The sequence below is a fragment of the Bubalus kerabau genome, chromosome 15, assembly GCF_029407905.1.
Source record: "Bubalus kerabau isolate K-KA32 ecotype Philippines breed swamp buffalo chromosome 15, PCC_UOA_SB_1v2, whole genome shotgun sequence".
Lineage (NCBI taxonomy): Eukaryota > Metazoa > Chordata > Mammalia > Artiodactyla > Bovidae > Bubalus > Bubalus kerabau.
In genome coordinates this window covers 66,375,522-66,395,529 of record NC_073638.1, presented here as the reverse complement: position 1 = coordinate 66,395,529, position 20,008 = coordinate 66,375,522, and the positions used below count along the sequence as shown (strand labels likewise).

General features: G+C 44.0%; 1 non-coding gene across 1 annotated transcript; it reads right to left on the bottom strand.

Annotated features, from left to right (window-relative positions):
- Window positions 1-244: 244 nt before the first annotated feature.
- On the bottom strand, window positions 245-317 carry TRNAC-ACA (transfer RNA cysteine (anticodon ACA)). The gene has a single exon. It is a non-coding gene; the product is annotated as a tRNA-Cys (tRNA).
- Between the last annotated feature and the right edge of the window lie 19,691 nt (window positions 318-20,008).

Here is a 20,008-nt window from a genome sequence, read left to right as displayed (position 1 = left end):
AAACTTTGTGGAACCTTTTGGTTTGGGGAGCTCATCCATTGCTGTGTTAGAATCACCTCAAAATGGCACCCCTCTTCAGTCTGCAGCTGCTTCGGGGCATGGCCACACTCTGATGAAAGTGAAGTCGCTCAGTCGCATCTGACTCTTTGCGACCCCATGGACTGTAGCCCGCCAGGCTCCTCCATCCATGAGATTTTCCAGGCAAGAATACTGGAGTGGGTTGCCATTTCCTTCTCCAGGGGATCTTCCCAGCCCAGGGATTGAACCTGGGTCTCCCGCATTGTAGGCAGACGCTTTACCATCTGAGCCACCAGGAAATCAGTGAGGAGCCTGATAGTTATGATTAATAGTAGCTATTATCATAGGTGGTATCCCTAGAAGCAGAACCTGAGACAGGATTCAAGTTCACAGGGTGTGTCTGAGGGCGTACTTCTCGGGAAACCCTAAGAGACTAGGAAAGTAGTGGAAGAGGGAAAGGGAAGAACCGAGCAAGAAGATAGCTTCAGGGAGAGTCTAACTTTGTGTTGTCCCCACTTGAGGAAAGGAAACTTGTTTTTGGCACCGATATCAGTCAGTCAGTGACTGTGGGCCCCGTAGGGGAGGTGTGGGCAGAACCTGCAGGGTAGGCAGCTCTCATCTGCAGAAAACCATCCACTAGAGAAGAAGCAGCCGTGAGCTATTAGCTGTCAACACAGCAGTTACGAGATGGGTGGACGAACCTGAGAAGGGCATCTGGGCAGAATACCTATGGCATCTGCTACAGTTTCCCTTCCACACGTGGCAGCCTCTTGTAGACCTTGGGTGTTTGTCTTCTCGTAACAATTCTGTGAGGCAGGCGCTATCACCCTCCCTGTTTCACAGGTAACGTAAACAGAGATTGAGAAACTTACAGACCTAAGAAGAAGCTGGCTCGGGGCTTCCCTGATGGCTCAGTGATGAAGAATCACCTGCTAATGCAGGAGAGAAGGGTTCAATCCCTGATTCAGGAAATCCCACATGCCGTGGGGCAACTAAGCCCATGCGCCACAACTACTGAGCCTGTGCTCTAGAGCCCAGGAGCCTCAACTATTAATACTGAAGCCTGCCAGCCCTAGAGCCCATGCTCTACAACAAGAAAAGCCTCTGCAGTGAGAAGTCTGGGAACCGCAGCTAGAGAGTAGCCCCCGGTTGCTACAACTAGAGAAAAGCCCATGCAGCAACAAAGACTCAGCACAGCCAAAATTAATTAAAAATTAAAAAGCTGGCCTGGAGGTCTTTCTGGTTGCAATATCTCCCACTATACTGGCTCCATTTCCCCAAATAACCCAGCAGAGTACACTGCCACATTATTGATTGTTTTAATGGCATTTAAACCTCTGGGCTGAATGCAATAGTCCTCGATGTCTCATTTGGAAGTCCAACTATGCATAAGACTTTAGGGCATTCATTCAAAGAGGATTGGTCATGCTTATCATCACATAACATCCGCATCATCTACTTAACTGCTCCAAGGAACCATGAAACCCATGTTTGGTAAAGAGAAGATCTCAAAAGATACCTGTAGTCCTAAGGTATACCTGTCCTTAGCTGGCCCAGGTTGTTAGAACATTTTCTCTTCCTTAAAACATTTGCTAAGTCAACAGGCCAATGAGTGTCATCCAGAGTGTCAACTCTGATCAACTGAGAGTGAAGGGGATTCCCAGCTGCCATCTGTGCTCACTAGGGAAGAATCCTGTTTGATTATCAATGACTGCAAGTGAAGAGGTTGTGATTTATGTTTGTCTTATATCTGCCGTCTTTCATTGTAGCAGTCTGAGTTGCACAGCAGTGACAAAGACACCCAGGTCTTGGTGGCCTCAGCATGATAAGTTATTGGCTCAACCATAGTTAAGGTTACAGAGGTCTGCAGAGGTCACTCTGTTCACTGCAGTTACTCTCAATCCCTCAATGATCAACCAGCTACTATCTCATAACAGAGAGGAAAGAGCTCCAGGAAGGTCCTCAACATGAACAGTGAAATGTCACTTCGGCTTCCAACTTATAGGCCAGAAGGATCACAGGGTCCCACCCAGCCCCGAGGGAGAAGGCAATGCAGTCTCACTGCATTCTCAGGATGCGGGAGATGGAGAAACATTCGTTGACCAGCACTAACAAATTATTATGGCCCACTTCTCTTGTCATCTGATATCGGATGCACTTTGTTTTCCAAAGGCAAAATCTGTTTACCACTCGGCCAATGGAGACCATATCAAAGTCTCACCCAATTGTGGCACCATGCTCAAAGCCCAGGATCTTGGGGTGATGCGTGGACATTTCTGCATATGGTTCAGATGTGGCTCCTGTTGGCCTGAAAACCAATAAACAAACAAACAAAAATCCAAGTTTTCTGCAGCTCCTAATCTCTCTTCCATACCCCTCCTACCAACATAGTCCCATAGTGAAATAGGATCAATTTAGTCACCTTGAAAAATGAAAGTCAAAGTGTTAGTTGCTCTAACAACTAACATCTGACTCTCTGTGACTCCATAGACTGTAGCCCATCAGGGTCCTCTGTCCATGGAATTCTCCAGGCAAGAATACTGGAGTGGGTCTCCTTCCCTTCTCCAGGGGATATTCCTGACCCAGGGATCGAACCTGGGTCTTCTGCATTGCAGGCAGATTCTTTACCGTCTAAACAAGCAGGGAAGCCCCATAGTGAAGTCACTCAGTTGTGTCCGACTCTTTGTGACCCCATGGACTACTGCAGCCTCCCAGGCTCCTTTGTCCATGGGATTTTCCAGGCAAGAGTACTGGAGTGGGTTGCCACTTCCTTCTCCAGGGGATCTTCCCGACTCAGGGATTGAACCCAGGTCTCCCACATTGCAGGCGGACGCTTTACCCTCTAAGCCATGAGGGAAGCCCCTGGAAAGCCCCATAGTCACCCTAAATTATTCCGATCTGGACAGGAGACAAACAGAAGACCTGGAGCCACAGAATTTCAGAAATCCTGATGGGAAGACATTAGAGGCCCCCCAAGAAATTTCTTGATTAGGTTTTGATCTAGCTCCCTGGAAGCCAGTCCATTCCCCACCCCCCACCAATGACCCTTAATTCCACCTCCTAGTAAGCCCTTCTTTTTCCATTATACTTTTTTGATGCACATGAAGAGGATACTCAGAAACAATTTCTGCTGTAGCAACATTCTCTACCTTTTGTTCATAGAAAGACTATGTTGGATGCCACATTAGTTCCTGCAGAGGTTTTCACAATCGACATGATGACCATGTACTTGAATTGACTTTGTTTCTGAGGCTGAGCTGACCTGAGAGATGCACAAAGCATCTCTCTATTTTGTTTGGGGTTGAAAAGTGCTAACTTCTTCCAGCTCTACATGTTTTCACATTTCTAGAGTTTCTCCTTCCCTCTGGGGAAGTAATAAAAGTATTTGACTTAGTCACTGTGCCATTTGTCAGGGTCTCTCAGTGGCTCTGATGGCAGAGTCTGTCTGGGACCTGGAATGAGCATACAGCATACAGTGGGCAATACGGTTTGGTTTTCTGGGGCCACGGAGAATTTGCAGTTGTTTGTACTGCTAACGGCTGCCTGATATATTAGGCAAATTTATTTCCTGCTCTGGGTTTCAGCTTAAATGTTTCCTCTCTGAGGCAGCCTCATTTGGAAACAAAATCATTTATGATTCGGTAATGATCTGAAGATGATGTATGTCTAACTGTCCTGAAGAAAAGGGAACTCGATTTTTCCCTGTGGAAGCCAAAAAAGGCTTCCAAAGGCACAATGGAGGAGAGACAGCAGAGATAAAGGCAGTCTTGGCTGCATTAAAATAAGTTGTTTTTTGAAGATTGAGGCCAGAGTTTCACAATCACAAAAAATTATATTTTATATGCACCAACTTCAAATTAGAAATGAGATTTTTTTTAAAACCAGCTATGTTATTGGAAACAAAAATTATGAATTGGCTAATTAAAAATATTGTTAATTAACAATACTATTGTTATACCTTTATTTCTGCCCCAGTGGAATGGGTATCTCACTGTCCTCTGAATGATGGAAGTCAGAAGGAAAGTCTGTCCTTTCTCCAGCTGGATCCTTGCTTTGGGGAATGCTCCTGCTGCCTAGTGGGTCACATGGGCAGTTTCTTGTTTAACATGTATTGAGCCTGTATTAGGTGGCAGACACTGATCTGTGGAATGGATATCTTTATCTATATCCTCACAACAACCCTATGGCATAGATGCCTTCACTAACCCCATTTAACAGATGAAGAAACTGAGGCCCAAATATGTTAAATAAGGTGCTCTCAGGCATAATGTCCACTGGGCTTCCCAGGTGGCACAGTGGTAAAGAATCTGCCTGCCAAGGCAGGAGACGCAAGACACATGGGTTCAATCCCTGGGTCAGGAAGATCCCCTGGAGGAGGAAATGGCAATCTGCTCCAATATTCTTACCTGGAAAACTCCACGGACAGAGGAGCCTGGAGGGTTTCAGTCCAAGGGGTCACAGAGTCAGACATGACTGAGCACACTCACACATAATGTCCATTAGGAGGAAAGGCTACCCCTTTTCTGTTCTTGTCTTGGGTAGTTGGAGGCTGGAAGAAAGCTGCCACCATAACTTCCACCACCAGCTCTGCCACTGGCCATGGTTGCCACATTCCTCCAGCCTTCATTCTCTCTGTGTCTCTCTTGTCTGTGTGTCATTTACTCAAGATTCAAAGCCCAAGACAGGTGTGTCCTTTTAGCCAAGCTTTCCTAGCGCCAGTTTAAGTCACACTTTTGCATTTCTCACCCACACTCTGTCCACATGATGCCTCAAGACCTAGGGCTCTCCTGGGTTCTGCTGGACCTCTTCTCAGAGACACTTGCTCTGCACACACCTCGGGTTAGAGCTTCCTACACAGCCCGAATCAGGAATCCCTTACCATTTACTTTGAGTCTTCCATAATCTGTCGAAATCTCTTCTTCGGCTTAAGTGTCTTCTTTCAGTCTTTTTGTGTGGATTGGTCTAAACTTTTGATGCATTTGCTATCATTTGAGTAAGTTTTTTTTTGGCTGTGCTTGGTCTTTGTTGCTCTGCTGGGGCTTTTTCTAGTCGCTATGCTCCGGTTTCAGTGCCAGGGCTTCTCACTGCAGGCTTGTTTTGTTCCAGAGCACAGGCTCTAGGGCACGCGGGCTTCAGTAGTTACAGCACCTGGGCTCAGGAGTTGTGGTGCAAGGGCTTAACTGCTCAAAGGCACATGAAATCGTCCCAGACCAGGGATCAAAGCCATGTTGCTTCATTGTCAGATGGATTCTTAACCACAAAATGACCAGGAAAGTCCTTGTGTAAGCATTAAGAAAAACACTTAAGTGACTACATTCAATCTGCTGACTTTAACAGAAAGTCTGAGTTGGACTCTCCGTTCTCAAATGGGAACAATAGTGTGTGTCATGTCCCTTCCCAACTGGAAGTGCCTGGCTAGGACTTGGCCGCCCCCCCTCCGCCCATACCCACATCCCTTGTTTATATGCATCACTGTTAAAAGAAATTCTTCTATACACCGTCAGAGCGCTCGCTAGTTAGGTCCCCTTTGACAGCTGGGTGGCATTCTGCTAACTCTTTGGCAGCTGCCCTGGGGAATATATTCTCAGCTTAATTCTAAGTTATGACTTGGATTGGAAATAACCAGACTCCATATCCCCATTCAAATACCCTGGAAAAAACCTCCAATAGCAGCCAGTGAATTAGGTCCCTCCTTTTTTTGCCACGTAAGATGTGTCTCTTGCTATGCTTCTCCGGTGCATTTGATCAACACGCATGACTGAGTACCTACTGTGTGCCGGGCATTCCTGCAAGTGCAGAGGACACTTCAGGGAGCAGGAAGCTTATTGTGAAGGTTGTAATCCAGCTACTGTATTCAAAAAGCTTCCATATTTGCAGCAATACAGTAGGGGGAGGATGCCCAGGCACTGTGGACAGATTTAATTTTCATTTCGAGCTGGTGTGTGTGTGTGTGTTTCGGGGGGGTGGGGGGTGGTGTTTCCTCCTGGAGTGGGCAGTGTGAGATGTGCTTAATTCCCATCCATCATCTTATCTCCTCCATTAATGCCATCCATCTGTCATGTTTCCTCCCTTCCTCCTTGCATTTGTCATCCCTTCCCACAGACATAATCACATCTCTGTGATTTCAGCTCTCTTGGCTTCCCTCAGCTTTCCCAGCCTGCTGTGTTAAATGTCATTTACTTTTCTCCTACTTCAAGTTATAGCTTCTCCACAGACAATGGTAGGCTCTGTGTCTGCGTCCTTCGGGTTCCCTGGGGGTGAGCCCTGGGCGCTGGTTACTGAAGTGTTGGAGGAAAAGCCTGATGAAAGTTTGCCACCCTGGGTGGTGGCTGGGCTTCCCCTGGATTGTGCTGTTCGAAGTCACTTCATTCGTGTCCAACTCTGTGCGACTCTGTGGATCGTAGCCTGCCCGCCACGGCTCCTCTGTCCATGGTATTTTCCAAGCAAGAATACTGGAGTGGGTTGCCATTTCCTTCTCCAGAGCATCTTCCCAATCCAGGGATCAAACATGCCTTTCCTGCATTGGCAAGTGTGTTCTTGACCAGTAGCACCACCAATTAAGCATATTTCATCATCTCTAGGATTAATTTCTTTCAGAAACATCCTGTTCTGACCTAAATAACACATATTTTCTTCCATTCATTTTGACAATCCCCCTAGAAGAATTAATAGCTGGACTAAATATGCTTCTAGAGCATTCATACCCACCTGGCCTCTGAGGTCATTTTTCAGGCACCTTACTCTTACTGGATAGTTCAGTTCAGTTCAGTCACTCAGTCGAATCCGATTCTTTGCGACCCCATGAATCGCAGCACGCCAGGCCTCCCTGTCCATCACCAACTCCCGGATTTCACTCAGACTCACGTCCATCGAGTCGGTGATGCCATCCAGCCATCTCATCCTCTGTCATCCCCTTCTCCTCCTGCCCCCAATCCCTTCCAGCATCAGAGTCTTTTCCAATGAGTCAACTCTTTGCATGAGGTGGCCAAAGTACTGGAGTTTCAGCTTTAGCATCAGTCCTTCCAAAGAACACCCAGGACTACTGATCTCCTTTAGAATGGACTGGTTGGATCTCCTTGCAGACCAAGGGACTCTCAAGAGTCTTCTCCAACACACAGTTCAAAAGCATCAATTCTTCAGTGCTCAGCTTTCTTCACAGTCCAACTCTCACATCCATACATGACTACTGGAAAAACCATAGCCTTGACTAGACGGACCTTTGTTGGCAAAGTAATGTCTCTGCTTTTGAATATGCTATCTAGGTTGGTCATAACTTTCCTACTAAGGAGTAAGGGTCTTTTAATTTCATGGCTGCAATTACCATCTACAGTGATTTTGGAGCCCGCCAAAATAAAGTCTGACACTGTTTCCCCATCTATGTCCCATGAAATGATGGGACCAGATGCCATGATCTTTGTTTTCTGAATGTTGAGCTTTAAGCCAACTTTTTCACTCTCCTCTTTCACTTTCATCAAGAGGCTTTTTAGTTCCTCTTCAGTTTCTGCCATATTGGATAGTAGAGAATATCTTATCCAAATCATGTTACCCTAAATTCTGAAGGCATGAGGAAATGTCAGTTCATCTGGTCCCACTGATGTTGTTTGATATTTAACTCATTTGTGTAATTTGCTAATAAACTGGAGGATACTTTGGGGGACAGAAAATATTTCCAGCAAAAGAAAGACTTCTAGGAATAAAGAGTTTTCCAGAAAACAGATATTTTGTTGTCTATTTACCTTTCCATAGTAATGGAGTAGACCATTAATTTTGTATTTTAAAAAACTTTTTTTGGAAGGCTGCATTCCCATGGCACGTGGGATCTTCTTCCCCTGCTGGAGACCAAACCTTGGCCTCCTGCATTGGAAGGTGGATTCTTAACCACTGGACCACTGAGGCTGTTCCAAATTTGGGGTTTTTAATGTTAACTCTAAGAAACAAGACAAAACACCAAATGAGCCCGTCCCTTCTTTGAAGAAGTCTAGATTTTTTTGGCAAATTCATTTAGTCAAAAGAATAATTCCAAACCAAAATCAGGAGCCACAATTTGGTATGGGATTGACTTTTCCCTCAAACACCAAACTGACAAGTAATATGTGCTGCATTTAGAACCAACTAATAGGCACAGACTGTTTGAGTCCCAGATGATTCTGAAATTCATTTACTAGCTGGTCAATGCTGATGCCAGCATCTTTAAGAGATGTAATGAGAATCATTCCTGCTAAAAAGATGGATAGGTTCTCTCTGCTATATTTAAAATAGATAAGCAATAAGGTCCTACGGTATAACACGAGGAATTCTGCTCAGTGTTTTGTGGTAGCCTGGATGGGAGGGGAGTTTAGGGGAGAATGGATACAAGTATATGTATGGCTGAGTCCCTTTACTATCCACCTCAAACTATCACAATATCGTTCATCAGCTATACTCCAATATAAAATTAAAAGTTAAAAAAAAAGATGGTTCAGGCAGTATATGCAGGAGTTAAAGGAAATAGGGAATAGGGAAATATTGAGTTAAGGGAAATTGCCAACATCCATTGGACCATCGAAAAAGCAAGAGAGTTGCAGAAAAAACATCTACTTCAGCTTTATTGATTATGCCAAAGCCTTTGACTGTGTGGATCACAACAAACTGTGGAAAATTCTGAAAGAGATGGGAATTCCATACCACCAGACCTGCCTCCTGAGAAAACCTGTATTACAGGTCAAGAAGCAACAGTTAGAACTGGACATGGAACAACAGACTGGTTCCAAATTGGAAAAGGAGTACATCAAGGCTGTATATTGTCACCCTTCTTATTTAACTTATATGCAGAGTACCTCATGAGAAATGCTGGACTAGATGAAACACAAGCCGGAATCAAGATTGCCTAGAGAAATATCAATAACCTCAGATACACAGATGACATTACCCTTATGGCAGAAAGCAAAGAAGAACTAAAGAGCCTCTTGATGAAAGTGAAAGAAGAGAGTGAAGAAGTTGGCTTAAAATTCAACATTCAGAAAATTAAGATCATGGCATCTGGTCCCATCACTTCATGGCAAATAGACATGGAAACAGTGGAAAGAGTGGCAGATTTTATTTTTCTGGGCTATAAAATCACTGCAGATGGTGGCTGCAGCCATGCAATTAAAAGACGCTTGCTCCTTGGAAGAAAAGTTATGACCAACCTAAACAGCATATTATTAAAAATCAGACCTTTACCAACAAAAGTCCATCTAGTCAAAGCTATGGTTTTTTTAATAGTCATGTATGGTTGTGAGAGATGAACTATAAAGAAAGCTCAGCGCAAAACAATTGATGTTTTTGAACTGTGGTGTTGGAGAAGACTCTTGAGAGTCCCTTGGACTGCAAGAAGATCCAACCAGTCCATCTTAAAGGAAATCAGTCCTGAATATTCATTGGAAGGACTGATGCTAAAGCTGAAACTCCAGTACTTTGGCCACCTGATGTGAAGAACTGACTCATTGGGAAAGACCCTGATGCTGGGACAGATTGAATGTGGGAGGAGAAGGGGGCAACAGAGGGTGAAATGGTTGGATGGCATCACCGACTCAATGGACATGAGTTTGAGTGAGCTCCGGGAATTGGTGATGGACAGGGAGGCCTGGCGTGCTGCGGTCCATGGGGTTGCAAAGAGTCAGACACAACTGAGCAACTGAACTGAACTGAAGGGAAGTAGGCGCTGGCTCCAGGCTGCTCATGTTGGCATCCTGGCTCTGCCACTTACTGATTGAGCAACCATGCTCCCATGCCTTCGTTTCCCCATCTGCAGAGTGAGAATAATAAAGTACTAGATCTCACATGGCTGTGTGAGTCTTATTTCAGTTTTCTTATTTTAGCACACATTTGTGCTCTGTGCCAGACACTATTCTGAGACCTTCAAGATGCTAATTTGTTTAGTTCTGATAACACTGTAAGCTATATTCTAAGACCTATTTGGCCCCAAAGAGGTTAAATAACTTGAGTTAACGCATAAGTACACACATTTTTTCAATTCAATTAAAATTTCAAATTGAAACATTGTTGATTTACAATGTTAATTAGTTTTAGGTGTACAACAAAGTGATTTGATATTTTTATAGGCTTCGCTTCATTCAAAGTTATTATAAAATATTAGTTATATTCCTTTGGCTGTACATTATATATTTGTGTCTTACTTATTTTATTCCTAGTAATTTGTACTTCTTAGTCCTTCTCTTATTTGCCCCTCCTCCAACCCTTCCTCCCACTGATAACCATTAGCTTGTTCTCTGTATCTGTGAGTCTGTTTCTGGTTTGTTATAGTCAATCATTTATTTTATTTTTGAGAGTCCACATATCAATGAAAGTATACAGTATTTTTCTCTGCCTGACTTACTTCATTAAGCATAATACCCTCCATGTTGCTGCAAATGGTAAGATTTCATTCATTTTTATGGCTGAGTAACATTCACACACGTGCTTGTGCATGCGCACACACACACACACACACACCCCCCACATCTTTATCCTGCCATCTGTTGATGGATACTTAAGTTGCTCCCATCACTCCACATGTTTTAAATAGTGTGTCAGGTAGATGATAAAGAGTCAGTGCCAGCCTCTGTAGACAGATACCCTCCTATACAGCCCCCGTCACAGCAGCGGGTCTTCTGCCACAGTTCTCTGTGTACCACAGACAAAGACGTGAAGCCCAGCACACAGGACATGCCCAGTACACAGGAGGAGGTATTCAGTATTATGACTAAATGGCAATTAATTAATATTTCCTTCTCCTTTAAGCATCTTTGAATCCTTTCAAAACACAAGGGAGTGATTTAAAAGAAAATGCGGACCATCAGCTGTACTCTGACCCTTGGCCCCATCACCCAGGCAACCCAGTTTCATTTCCACTCCACACAGCCTTAGTGCACAGACTCCCACCTTCATCTTCTTCTTTCTGGTTTTACTTTCAAGTTTCAAGGACTGAAGTCAGGTGCTAGTGCTAAGTCACTTCAGTCGTGTCCGACTCTTTGCAACACCATGGACTGGTAGCCTGCCAGGCGTCTCTGTCCATGGTATTTTCCTGGCAAAGATACCAGAGTGGGTTGCCATTTCCTCTTCCAGGGGATCTTTCCAACCCAGGGAGAGAATCCACCTCTCTTAAGTCTCCCGCATTGGAAGGTGGGTTCTTTGCCAGGTTCAGTTCAGTTCAGTTCAGTCGCTCAGTCGTGTCTGACTCTTTGTGACCTCATGGACTACGGCACGTCAGGCATCCCTGTCCATCACCAACTCTCGGAGCTTGCTCAAACTCATGTCCATTGAGTCAGTAATGCCATCCAGCCATCTCATCCTCTGTTGTCCCCTTCTCCTCCCACATTCAATCTTTCTCAGCATCAGGGTCTTTCCCAATGAGTCAGTTCTTCACATCAGGTGACCAAAGTATTGGAGTTTCAGCTTCAGGATCATTCCTTCCAAAGAACACCCAGGGCTGATCTCCTTTAGAATGGACTGGTTGGATCTCCTTGCAGTCCAAGGGACTCTCAAGAGTCTTCTCCAACACCACAGTTCAAAGGAATCAATTCTTTGGCACTCAACTTTCTTTATAGTCCAACTCTCACATCCATACACAACTACTGAAAAAACTATAGCTTTGACTAGACAGATGTTTGTTGGTAATGTCTCTGCTTTTAAATATGCTATTTAGGTTTGTCATAGCTTTCCTCTAAGGAGCAAGCGTCTTTTAATTTCATGGTTGCAGTCACCATCGGCAGTGATTCTGTAGCCCAGAAAAATAAAGTCTGACACTGTTTCCACGTCTATTTCCCATGAAGTGATGGGACCAGATGCCATGATCTTGGTTTTCTGAATGTTGAGTTTTAAGCCAACTTCTTCACTCTCCTCTTTCACTTTCATCAAGAGGCTCTTTAGTTCTTCTTTGCTTTCTATCATAAGGGTAATGTCATCTGTGTATCTGAGGTTATTGATATTTCTCTCGGCAATCTTGATTCCAGCTTGTGCTTCATTAGCCTAGCATTTTTCATGATGTACTCTGCATATAAGTTAAATAAGAAGGGTGACAATATACAGCCTTGATGTACTCCTTTTCCTATTTGGAACCAGTCTGTTGTTCCATGTCCAGTTCTAACTGTTGCTTCTTGACCTGTATACAGATTTTCTCAGGAGGCAGGTCCGGTGGTCTGGTATTCCCATCTTTTTCAGAATTTTCCACAGTTTGTTGTGAACCACACAGTCAATGGCTTTGGCATAGTCAATAAAGCTGAAGTAGATGTTTTTTCTGCAACTCTCTTGCTTTTTCGATGATCCAGCAGATGTTGGCAATTTGATCTCTGGTTCCTCTGCCTTTTCTAAATCCAGCTTGAACATCTGGAAGTTCATGGTTCACATATTGTTGAAGCCTGGCTTGGAGAATTTTGAGCATTACTTTACTAACATGTCAGATGAGTGCAATTGTGCAATAGTTTGAACATTCTTTGGCATTGCCTTTCTTTGGGATTGGAATGAAAACTGACCTTTTCCAGTCCTGTGGAGACTGCTGAGTTTTCCAAATTTGCTGGCATACTGAGTGAAGCACTTTCACAGCATCATCTTTTAGGATTTGAAATAGCTCACCTGGAATTCCATCACCTCCACTAGCTTTGTTCATAGTGATGCTTCCTAAGGCCCACTTGACTTCGCATTTCAGGATTTCTGGCTCTAGGTGAGTGATCACACTATCGTGATTATCTGGGCCATGAAGATCTTTTTTGTATAGTTCTTCTGTGTATTCTTGCCACCTCTTCTTAATGTCTTCTGCTTCTGTTAGGTCCATACCATTTCTGTCCTGTATTGAGCCCATCTTTGCATGAAATGTTCCCTTGGTATCTCTAATTTTCTTGAAGAGATCTCTAGTCTTTCCCATTCTGTTCTTTTCCTCTATTTCTTTGCAGATCGCTGAGGAAAGCTTTCTTATCTCTCCTTGCTATTCTTTGGCACTCTGCATTCAAATGGGTATATCTTTCCTCTTCTCCTTTGCTTTTCACTTCTCTTCTTTTCTCAGCTATTTGTAAGGCCTCGTCAGACAGCCATTTAGTCATTTTCCATTTCTTTTTCTTGGGGATGGTCTTGATCACTGCCTCCTGTACAATGTCACGAACCTCCATCCATAGTTCTTCAGGCACTTTATCAGATCTAATCCCTGAACCTATTTCTCACTTCCACTGTATAACTGTAAGGGATTTGATTTAGGTCATATCTGAATGGTCTAGTGATTTTCCCTACTTTCTTCAATTTAAGTCTGAATTTGGCAATAAAAAGTTCATGATCTGAGCCACAGTCAGCTCCCAGTCTTGTTTTTGATAACTGTATAGAGCTTCTCCATCTTTGGCTGCAAAGAATATAATCAATCTGATATCGGTATTGACCATCTGGTGATGTCCATGTGTAGTCTTCTCTTGTGTTGTTGGAAGAGGGTGTTTGCTATGACCAGATGGCTGGATTCAATTTCCACGTAGATCACAGGGATGTTTAGAAGTGTCCACTAGGGGGCGCATGATCAACAGGTCAGGAAAGGCCGTCAAGGAGGTTGGAGTTAACAGGGAAAATACTCAGTTTCTGAGAAGACTGAAACTAGGTGGGAGAATTCACGTTGATCTCATCCTTGGTTTGCCAGATGAACACCCAGGATTTTTCTTAGCTTTTTCATGAATCTCTAAATTTTGCCAAAGAGAAAATAGGTGTAAAACACGGGGTCAGAAAGTCTGTCTGCTGAGAGAAGTCTCAGCCTGGTGCTGTCCTAAGACAGAGCCCCAGATCACGAACAACTCTGTAACCTGTCCAGACCTTCTGAAGGTGCCAGACCCCAGAGCCCAGTGAATGTGGCTTTGGGGGCGCAAGACAAGAGCAGCCAAGTGTGGTCTATTCAGTCTGTCCTGGGAGTGCAGCCGGCAAACCTCACTGAGAATGAGGGGGAGAGATACTGTCCTTCTTGAGACTTTTTGAGGCCAATTACACCTATTCTTGGGCTTCCCAGGTAACTCAGACTGTGAAGAATCTGCCTGCCAAAGCAGGAGACTTGAGTTCAATCCGTGGGTCAGGAAGATTCCCCTGGAGCAGGAAATGGCAACCCATTCCAGTATTTTTGCCTGGGAAATCCCATGGACAGAGGAACCTGGTGGGCTAGAGTCCACGGGGTCACAAAGACTTGGACGCGATTGAGCACACACACACACCTATTCTTTTTTCTATGATTGCTAAATGCCAACGGTCCTTAATAAATAGGTACTACCTTTTTTTTTCCAGAACAATTGTTCAAGTCTCGCTCTTCTTTGTCTTCTTCTAATTCTATTTTTATCCTTCTGGCTGCTTTTCCTGACATTTCTTTCTTCATTTCTTAATGAGATTTAAAGAAACTTGGGAGGAGTAGAAAATTAAAAGCGCAGCTCTTCCTGAACTCCAGTAACCTTGCCTGTGTTGGAATTGCCCTTAAGCCTTTACAGATGAAAACCTGTCTCCCCACTTCTGTGTGGAAGACTTCCCATGGTGAGGGCCTGTGATCTCTGGAGCTCGGTCCCTGGAATTTCAACCTGTCTCCTCTCTCTCCCCAGGAAAGAGCCACCCTGAAGCTTGGCTCTGGCAGGGCCTCTGTGTAGTAAGATTTGTCAATACTATGCTTTGATAATTCCACCCTTCCCTAGAAAACAGGAGGGGAACCTATTTTCTTCTCTATTTGGGCATCTCAGGGTGGGAGGTTCTTAGGACCCCAATTCCTAGAAGGGTTTGGGAGGGGCTGAAAAATTCTGGAATACCTCTGACTTCCCCTGCATCCTGGTTCACATTTTATCTGGGTCCTTACTGTGGATTCACACAATAAAAGCTTGGAAGATGTCAAGAAAGAGAAAGGAAATGCGTGTTCAACTACAATATCCCATGCATTTTACACGCATTATCTTATTTAATCCCCCAGCAGTCTTTCTGGTGGTAATTACTATTCCCAAGTTACAGATGAGGCAGTGAGGCACAGAGCCATTCAATGACTTGTGAAGGTCATAAAGGGAGTAAGTGGCAGGGGGTGGATTTGAACTCAGTTTTATTTTATTTTACTTTTTGGCTGCACTGTACGGCTTGCAGGATCTTAGTTTCCCAACCAGAGAATGGAACTCACATCCTCTGCAGTGAAATCATGGAATTCTAACCACAGGTGTGCATGCTGAGTCGCTTCAGTCGTGTCCGACTCTGTGAGGCCCTATGGACTGTAGCCCACCAGGTTTCTCTTGTCTGTGGGATTCTCCAGGCAAGAATACTGGAGTGGGTTGGCATGCCCTCCTCCAGGGGATCTTCCCCACCCAGGGACTGAATCCACTTCTCTTACGTCAACCTGCATTGACAGGTGGGTTCTTTATCACTAGTGCCACCTGGGAAGTTACCACCAGGAAATTCCCTGTTTCATTTTAAAGACCATCATTTTCTCACTAAACTTCAGCTGCCTTTCTTGAGATTTTTGCCACTCCTCTTCAAGGACTTAGGAAGAAGGAAGTGGTTTGGACTAGACTCTTGGAAAACAGTAGTCATCACATGATGAAGCAAGCAGTCTGGAAACCTGAGCGGGCGGGATTGAGGAGGCGGGTGATGGGGAGCCGTGATGGGCAAACTATTGGTGATGAAGACCAGATGTCAACACAGGCATGGGATGAGGCTGGAGGCTGATGCACAGTAACTGGGCAAGAAGGATGGCTCAGCCAGACTGCCCGCTCGCCTGGCCCTTTCCCCCAGGCGTCATGGGAAAAATCACCTTTACATGTGTCTGACTCCTTTACTTTTCAATAAAGACAGCTTCCATGAAGTTGTTTATGGTGTCCTAAATTAATTCTATTACCACTATGGCCAAAATGGTAAATGTATCTTCACTTAGTCATCCCCAAACCCTTCCTGTGGTTTCCAAACCCCTCCTTTGGCCCCAACAGGCACAGAGAGGGCGTGCTGACCTGGTTTGTGATACTTGGAGACCATCTCTTAACTTTGCCAAGTTCAGTTCACCGAAAGTCTGCCAACAGGCAATCAAGTAGGTTAAGTCAGAGTCTTTGGATGGAGTTGGGCTCCATTTCAGGCCCCACCACTTCCTACTTGTGTAGCTGGGGGACATCATTAACTTCTCAGTACCTGCCAGTGCCTCACTTGTTCAAATGGGGTAAGAATTCCCCTTCATGGGTAGTAGGGAAGACTCATGAGTGTATGGTCAGTCCCTAAGTTGTGTCTGACTCTTTACAAACCCATGGACTGTAGTTCCTATGTTCCTGTAGGTTCCTCTGTCCATGGGATTTCCCAGGCAATAATACTGGAGTGGGTTGCCATTTCCTTCTCCAGGGGATCTTCCCAACCCAGGGATCTAGCCCACATCTCCTGCATCGCAGGCGGATTGTCTACCACTGTGCCACCTGGGAAGCCCCACTGCAGGTGGTTTCTTTACCACTGAACCACCGGGGAAACCCAGGGAAGACTAACAGATGTGCAAACCCAGGTATCCATAAGTCAACAGCAGATGGTAACTTTTGAGGCTGTTATGAAGCTGGGCCTTCTGTTGTGTGTTGGAGATACAAAACCAAATCCTGCCCACAAGAGACTCACTTGTCTCATGAAAGAGAGGCCCACAGGCAAATGAAGAAAATGGCAGAGTAAGACCTGCTTCAGGGACATGTGGACAATGTGGAAAGGTGCTCTGAGGGGAAGAAAGATCTCCGTTCAGGTGGGGGTGGGTGAGACTACTTCCTGGAGGTCAGGATCAAAGCCGTGGGTGGGGCTCCAGCTCTGGTTAATTTGCAACCACAGCTTGAATAGCGAGATGTCTTCAAAGGGCAGCAGCTACCCTGCTTCCTGGACTGCTCTTCAGTCTTGCTTTAAAGAAGAGCCTTGGATTCTGAAATATTCTGGGTCCAGATACCCTCAGTTAATAGTCACTTACATTTAAAAACTGGCTGATTCATGTTGATGTATGGCAGAAACCATCACAATATTGTAATCATCATCCAATTAAAAATTAAAAAAAAAAAACTGGTTAGAGTTTGGAAAACTGGAGGGGGTGAGGAAGAAAGAGATTAAGTACCTAGAGTGTGTCTGTGGGAGATGAATCAATATTCAGATGAGAATTAATATTTTTAAGGACCTGATATATGCCAGCCACAGCCATGTACCGATTCTCTCCTTCAACCCTCATAGCAAGCCTGTGAAGGTTTGTGGTCTTTTTTTTTACAGATGAGAAAGCTAAGACTAAAAGCATTTAAGCTGTGTGAGCAGGGTTGAGCAGTGGTAGAGTGGTAGAGTGAATATTAAAACTCAGATTTGTCTAATTCTAGAGCTCATGTTCTTTCTACTGTCCTATCTCCCAAACTATATTTTACATAGGATCCGGCTCCTACCTTTTCCAGTGAATAGCAATTATGAAGTTGTTTATGGCTTTTTAAAAGAATGTTATTGCCAACACAGTCAAAATGGGGTGTGTATCTTATGCATAAACAGGAGAGGTGCCCTTGAGCACAAGAATCTTTCAACACATCTGTCATAGGTTGATTGTACTGATGGCCCTGGTCATTGGTCTCCTCAAAGCTACGTTTTTTGTCATAGGACTTTGCAGCAATCCCCATGAAGAGGTAGAATCTACTTCCCAGTGTCCAAATCTGGGCTCGTCTTGTGCCTTGCTTTGGTGAATAGTATAATAGTATTAGGGTAGAGGAGAAGTTCTTGGCCTCAAGAAGTGTTGTGGGCAACTGCCCTCACCTGGAACCCTGCCAGACCTTGGAGGTGTGTGAGGGACACACACGAAGAGCCTCCAATGGTGCCCCCCATCCTAGATGAAGCCATAGTAGATCAGCCAACTTCTAGCTGACCTGTTTGCTAAGTACAACCATGAGCAGTCCAGGCATGCTCAGCTGAGCCCTGGCCAGATCCCAGAAGCACCTGGTCAATGGGTGGACTCATGAGAAATAACCAATGTTTGTTATTTTAAATTGCTCTGCTTTGGAGAGCAATTGGTTTGGTTTTAAAATGCCTCAGTAGTTAGCTGCTATAACTGAAAAATAACCTTTTTAATTAGAGGTCAACAAAGCCAAGGCATTTATTGCTTCCTTTATTAATCAGTATATTCTAGTTTGGGTTGATTGTTCCTGAGACATGCTGTACAGCTGTCAGCTCAGGGTCTCCCTTTATTATCTCTTTAGGAATTCCTTTTACTTTGCTTTCTGAATCCCTTTATTATCTCTTTAGGAATTCCTTTTACTTTGCTTTCTGAATCTCATATTTTCCCCTTTCTTAGTAACTCCCTTGCTTTCATGGAGTATATCCTTCAGGAGTAGCCTGGGAATGGATGACTAGATTTGGAGATAATGCAGATATGAAATGTTTTCACTCTGCCCTTACAGTTAATTTGTGGTTTGGCTACATTCGAATTCTAGCTCGAAAACATTTCTCTTAGAATTTTTATGGCACTTGTTTCATAGTCCTCACTCAAGGTGGCTGTTGAGAAGTCTAAATCTATTCTTACTCTCAATCCTCTTTATGATATACACTTTCCTCCTCAGAAACTTGTAAGACAATCTCTTTGCCTTGACTATTATGAATTTTTTAAATGATATGTCTTATCATGTATCTGTTTTCATCCTTTGTGCTAAGCACTCAATCCTTTTAGTCTAGGTATTCATACTCTTTAATTCTGAGGAATTTTCTTGATCTACTTCTCAAATGATTACTTCTTCATATTCTCTGTTTCTCTTTGTGTAATTCCTATTATTTGTAAGTTAGATGTTCTAGAATTTTCTCTACTTTTCTTTTCTCCTCTGTTTCCATTGCTTTGTCCTCACACTGTTATCTGGGATATTTCTTCAATTTTATTTTCCAAACTTGCTGTTGAGTTTTTTTAATTTGTGCTTTCAATTTGAATTTTAAAAAGTTTCTTTTTTAGGGGTTCACTAAATGTTCCTTTTTTTACCATAGTTCTTCTTTCATAGATAGAATTATCTCTTATTTTCTTACTGAGACCATTACTGATATATATTTTTAAAGTTTCCTTCTCCATGAATTGTCTCATGGGTAGGAGGGAGCCACAGCAAGCTAAGAGCCCCATGTGCCTGGAAGGGTTTGAGATCTTCATAGATTGTTTTGCTGTGCTAATATATAGCCTTGAGAAGCTATCCTGTTGCTACCTTTTGGTTTGCTCTGAAGTTTATCAAATTCCCCAGGAAGACTGAGTTTTGCCTGGAGCATATTGTATATGCTTGTCTACCAGCATTCTGGGAGCCAAGTTGGAGGAAAGTGTCTAGGAAGGCTGACATTCCTTACATACAGTTTCACTTTACAGAATGATAGTTTTAATGTCAACTGTGTAAAAAGTTGGAGAAAGAACAGTCATTCAACTACTTAGTCATTTAGCCATCTCCCTAATTTGAGCCCTGCCCTCTCCACCAAGGTGGAGCCCTTCTCCACCAGGGCTTCCCTGGTGGCTTAGACGGTAAAGCGTCTGCCTGCAATGCGGGAAACCCAGGTACGATCCCTGGCTTGGGAAGATCCTCCGGAGAAGGGAACGGCAACCGACTCCAGTACTCTTGCCTGGAAAATTCCATGGACAAAGGAGCCTTGTAGGCTACAGTCTGTGGGGTCGGGTCACAAAGAGTCAGACACAACTGAGCGACTTCACTTCACTTTCTCCACCATGTCCAGAAACAGCTAATGCTGCCAAATCTTATGACTTTGAGAGTTCTTCTGCACAAATCTGGTTGCTTCTCAATTTCCCCCCTGCTGGCTTGGGATCCAGCTTTTCCAAATTTACTCAGTTATCAATGAACCATCACTTTCCAGCTTCAAATTTTTGCTGTTATTGACTCTTCCTCCATCCTTTTTGGCCCCATGGGTTTAAATCTTTTTGCAATATCTCTTCATTGTCTTTTTAGAGCCTTGCATGAGGGAAGGAAGGTGAGTATGTTTTCCCTCCTTTCTTTAACTAGAAGGCCAACGGTTGTTCTTGGCTCTCATTTAATTTGAAATGTGT